Genomic DNA, 6,065 nt, shown 5'->3' with positions numbered 1-6,065 from the left:
ACCCAGGAGGCGGTGGGGGGGGTGAGCCCGCGTCCCGGCACTCCCGGCCGGGGAAAACAAGAGAAAAACTATTTCAAAAAAAAAAAAAAAAAAAAAAAAAAGAAATTATTATTAATAATAAATCCCATAAGATAACGTATGAAGGATTTTCATTCTTGATTTGGTACCTTATGCATAGACTACAAAATGAACAGAGCCCTGCTCAGCTTAGATGTTGCTGCAAGTGTTTCCCACTGCCCCCGTGGATATTCTGAAGAACTCTACTGTTACTTGAAAACAACTCAAACTCCAGGGTTTGAATGGAGGAATAAGTGAAAATTTTCTTTCCTTTTTCTGTAGCTTCAAAACTGCATACTGTTTGTTAGAAAATTTCCACCATTCTTGTGAAACACTAAATTATTGCACTTCCTCCAGATTCTATCAACACTTATGAGATAAACTTCACAGAATGTGATTTTGTCTCTAACGAGCTCAAGATATCAGTCAAAACAGTGAGCTGTGGCCGGGCAAAGTCAAGCTAGCACATTTTTAAGCCTAATTATTAAGAAGTAAAGGAATTATGACATTCCTCTCTCTGAGATTTCTGATTCCAAAGTTTCTTTTCAGAGTTTAAACTGGGAGAAAAGAGAGAAGTTGTAGGGATAGTGGAGGAAGAAGTGAGAGAATGAAGAAAGCAAGAAAGATAGAGGGTAAATGTATGCTACAGCTTATAATAAAGACAAGTTACTCAGCACTCACTAGGAGCCAGGTACTGTAATAACTTAATGTTGCTTTAACATCTCAGTAAGGTCCATGTTTTCACTCCTAATTCACGGAGCGAGTTGGGAGGATAACTGGTCTATCTTAGTTACACGGCAGCAAATGGTAAACCCAGGACTGAAAGCCAAACTCTTGCTTTTTTTTCTTTTTTTCGCCCAGGCTGGAGTGCAGTGGCATGATTTCTGCTCACTGAAACCTCCACCTCCCGGGTTCAAGTGATTCTCCTGCCTCCGGAGTAGCTGGAACTACAGGTGCCGGCCACCACGCCCAGCTATTTTGTATTTTTAGTAGAGACGGGTTTTCACCATTGTGGTAGGCTGGCCTTGAACTCCTGATCTCATGACCCACCCGCCTCGGCTTCCCAAAGTTCTGGGATTACAGGTGTGAGCCACTGCACCTGGCCTCAAACTCTTGCTCTTAACTACTATTCTCTCTAGAACTTTGCTTAAAAATAAAGAGCAGCTGGTGACATGGTGAGCAGCAGGAGCCATCGAGTAAATGACTGAGACAGAAGATGCTGGGAGGGGAGATGAGGGAGACAAATGTCACAGGAGATGAATGGGTGGGATTACAGAGGAGAGGTTCTTTTGTAATTATAGTCCACTGTACCATGCACACATACACACACATGCACATGTGCACGGCTTCTCCACGGCAAAGCTGGATACTGCCCGGCCCTGCCCCTCATGGGACTGATGCCATCTGTTCAGGCCTTTCCCCTTGGAGAGTTAGTAGGTGTCCAGCCTCTACACTCCTTGACCTTCCTTCATCTTCCCGCTACCCAAATACAGGTGTTCCTCAAGGCACAGCCTTGCTACCCTGGATGAACACAGCAATTTCTGCACACAGCCATCACATTCAAAAGGAGACCCTCCAGACCCGTGTCTACAGCTGTCAGTTCCTCACTCACCTCTCAACTGAGGCATCCCAGATTTCACCTGGCAGCCGTCCGCCCAAACTCAAACCAGCTCCCTCATCTGAATTGTGGCTGACTTCCTTTCAGTCACTGTGACTCCAGGTATTGAGGTTCTTTCTAATCAGGTTCCACTCCTCATTCACTCTAGTTCAACACCGACTTCGCAGCCACTACTGCACTGTTGCAGGCAAACACTGTATCCTCACCACTGCCGTCCTGGGCAGGAATGCCCACCTGGGCCCCTTTTAGAACCTGTTACCTGCCTCTCTCAGGCAGCTTCAACCCCTCACTCACCCTCACATGAAGTCATCTCTCTGAGACTCAGGCCTTAAGAGCAAAGTTGTCTTTAAGAGTTTTCAATTACCAAAAAAATAAGTACCCGTCACCCAAGGAGTTATCTGCTGATTGCATCGTCCTCACACTGAATTCCCTGCCATTTCTTCTGAGGCCGGTCACATCCCTCTGCCTTGGCAACCACCACATGATATTTTAACAGCAGCACTGAGGGCATGCCTGCTGGCTGGCTAGACTCTGAACATGCAGGTGGTGATATATCATTCCCTGCAGGATATAATCCTCGTGATCAATATTTATGTCTCTACATCTATTTTATCATTTTTTCTTTTTTTTTTTTGAGACGGAGTTTCACTCTTGTTACCCAGGCTGGAGTGCAATGGCGCGATCTCGGCTCACCGCAACCTCCGCCTCCTGGGTTCAGGCAATTCTCCTGCCTCAGCCTCCTGAGTAGCTGGGACTACAGGCATGCGCCACCATGCCCAGCTGATTTTTTGTATTTTTAGTAGAGACGGGGTTTCACCATGTTGACCAGGATGGTCTCGATCTCTTGACCTTGTGATCCACCCACCTCGGCTTCCCAAAGTGCTGGGATTACAGGCTTGAGCCACCGCGCCCGGCCTATTTTATCTATCTCTTATCCCTGACATCTGTGCTGAAATCTCTGCTGCAGCTTGATAGAACACATTGTCACCTACTCCACCACAGATGGAAAATCAAATTCACAGCAGTGTGTGGACTTCCTAGAAGGCAGCTTAGGAGCTGGGCAAACAGAAGCATGGCCACAGGATTTTACTGCGTATTAGTCCAAAGGGTCTCTTCCTTCAATCTAGAATGTAGCCTCAAATCCCACAATGCGGATAGCCGGGTCAAGGCCCTGTTCAACTGCGGAGGCCGTCATTAGGATGATACTGCAAGAGATTGGGTCTGGGGGACAAGGCTTAAAGATGGCAAAACTTTCCCGAACCGACAGTAACAGGGACTCTTTCGTCACACAAAGGGAAAGCGCCCCTTTCTCCTTATGTGCCTGCGTTTGCAGTCCTGCTTCAGCGGCATGCTTCCTCTTAGACAGGAGTCTGAGTTGAGCACAATCCAACTGTCTGTGGCACCGGGGCGTGAGCACACAGGCACAGCCTCAGCTCTCCCGCTTCCTCTCCATTCTCGGTCTCACTCAGCAGCCTCTGCAACGGTGTTAGTGCCCGGGTCCATAGACAGTCCTTTCTCATCCTGCACCAGGACTTGGGGAATTGCACCTCCTTCTGCTGGGAATACCGGGAATGCACTGGGAATACCATCTCTCCTTCCCTTCATGTCCCAGCTCGGTTTCACTACAGCCCAGTTTCCCTCCTGTAACTGCCCTCACTAATTCAACACTACTGATCATCTTCTGTAGCTCCCACAGTACAAGGGGCTTTGAGGACCATTCATATCCCTACTGCCACAGCGGACCTGAGGTCTAGTTTTTCATAACATTTTAATTTGAAGGATCAAACAAATTCCTAGCATTGAGAGGAGAAGCGAAGCCAGTCAGCGCAGGTGAGCACTCACCTGCTCTCTGTCTGTGCAGCAGGCACGACGTGTGTGCCGTCTACATCCCATTTCAATCACTGCAGAAAACCAAGAGGTTCAGAAAGATTAAGAGGTTCACCTCGTCCAGGGACTGGAGTACAAGTCCATGGGGTAAGCTACAGAGACACCCAATGCTGGTCCACATGGAGAGGAGGCTGCTTCCTCATAAGCCTCTGGATGTCATAACTTAACTCTCTCAAAAGTAATGAACAGTTTCCCTTTTTTTAAAAAAACTATTTTACTGGAAGCATTCCCCTTGAAATCTAGCACTAGACAAGGATGCCCTCTCTCACCACTCCTATTCAATATAGTACTGGAAGTTCTAGCCAGAGCAATCAGGCAAGAAAAAGAAATAAAGGTTATTCAAATAGGAAAGGAGGAAGTCAAATTGTCTCTATTTGCAGATGACATAATTGTATATCTAGAACACCCCATCATTTCAGCCCAAAATCTCCTGAAACTGATAAGCAACTTCAGCAAAGTCTCAGGATACAAAATCAATGTGCAAAAATCACATGCATTCCTATACACCAGTAACAGACTTAAAGAGAGCCAAATCAAGAACAAACTTCTGTTCACAATTGCCACAAAGAGAATAAAATACCTAGGAATACAACTAACAAGGAACGTGAAGGACCTCTTCAAGGAGAACTACAAGCCACTGCTCAACGAAATAAGAGAGGACACAAACAGATGGAGAAACATTTCATGTTCATGGTTAGGAAGAATCAATATCGTGAAAATGGCCATACTGCCCAAAGTAATTTACAGATTCAACACTATCCCCATCAAGCTACCAATAACCTTCTTCACAGAACTGGAAAAAACCACCTTAAACTTCATATGGAACCAAAAGAGAGCCCGCATAGCCAAGTCAATTCTAAGCAAAAAGAACAAAGCGGGAGGCATCACACTACCGGACTTCAAACTATACTACAAGGCTACAGTAATCAAAACAGCATGGTACTGCTACCAAAACAGAGATATAGACCAATGGAACAGAACAGAGGTCTCAGAGGCAACACAACATGTCTACAACCATCTGATCTTTGACAAACCAGACAGAAACAAGCAATGGGGAAAGGATTCCCTGTTTAATAAATGGTGTTGGGAAAACTGGCTAGCCATGTGCAGAAAGCAGAAACTGGACCCCTTCCTGACACCTTATACTAAAATTAACTCCAGATGGATTAAAGACTTAAACATAAGACCTAACACCATAAAAACCCTAGAAGAAAATCTAGGCAAAACCATTCAGGACATAGGCGTAGGCAAGGACTTCATGACCAAAACACCAAAAGCATTGACAACAAAAGCCAAAATAGACAAATGGGACCTAATCAAACTCCACAGCTTCTGCATAGCAAAAGTCATTAGAGTGAATCGGCAACCAACAGAATGGGAAAAAATTATTGCAGTTTACTCATCTGACAAAGGGCTGATATCCAGAATTTACAAAGAACTAAAACAGATTTACAAGAAAAAAACTAACAAGCCCATTCAAAAGTGGGCGAAGGATATGAACAGATACTTTACAAAAGAAGACATACATGAGGCCAACAAACATATGAAAAAATGCTCATTATCACTGGCCATCAGAGAAATGCAAATCAAAACTACATTGAGATACCATCTCACGCCAGTTAGAATGGCAATCATTAAAAAATCTGGAGACGACAGATGCTGGAGAGGATGTGGAGAAATAGGAACACTTTTACACTGTTGGTGGGAGTGTAAATTAGTTCAAGCATTGTGGAAGACAGTGTGGCGATTCCTTAAGGACCTAGAAACAGAAATTCCATTTGACCCAGCAATCCCATTACTGGGTATATATCCAAAGGATTATAAATTGTTCTAGTATAAGGACATGTGCACACGAATATTCATTGCAGCACTGTTTACAATAGCAAAGACCTGGAACCAACCCAAATGCCCATCGATGATAGACTGGACAGGGAAAATGTGGCACATATACACCATGGAATATTATGCAGTCATAAAAAACGATGAGTTTGTGTCCTTTGTAGGGACATGGATGAACCTGGAAACCATCATTCTCGGCAAACTGACAGAAGAGCAGAAGATCAAACACCAAATGTTCTCACTCATAGACGGGTGTTGAACAATGAGAACACATGGACACAGGGAGGGGAGCACTACACACTGGGGTCAGTTGGGGGGAAATAGGGGAGGGACGGTGGGAGGTGGGGAGTTGGGGAGAGATAGCAAGGGGAGAGATGCCAGATGTAGGTGATGGGGAGGAAGGCAGCAAATCACACTGCTACGTGTGTACCTATGCAACAATCTTGCTTGTTCTTCACATGTACCCCAAAACCTAAAATGCAATAAAATACATAAATGGAAAAAAAAACAAACAAAACTATTTTATAGTCATTTAAAATAAATAGAGATGGGGTCTTGCTATTTCCCAGGCTGGTCTCTTAACTCCTAGGCTTAAGCAATTCTCTTACCTCGGCCTCCTGAAGTGCTGGGATTACAGGTATTAGCCACCTCGCCCAGCCCAGTT

Source organism: Sapajus apella, unplaced genomic scaffold (genome assembly GCF_009761245.1).
Source record: "Sapajus apella isolate SASKATOON/1434 unplaced genomic scaffold, GSC_monkey_1.0 scaffold49, whole genome shotgun sequence".
In the NCBI taxonomy this organism is placed as follows: Eukaryota; Metazoa; Chordata; class Mammalia; order Primates; family Cebidae; genus Sapajus; species Sapajus apella.
The sequence above is the reverse complement of the archived record's forward strand: the minus strand, read 5'-3'. Positions refer to the sequence as shown.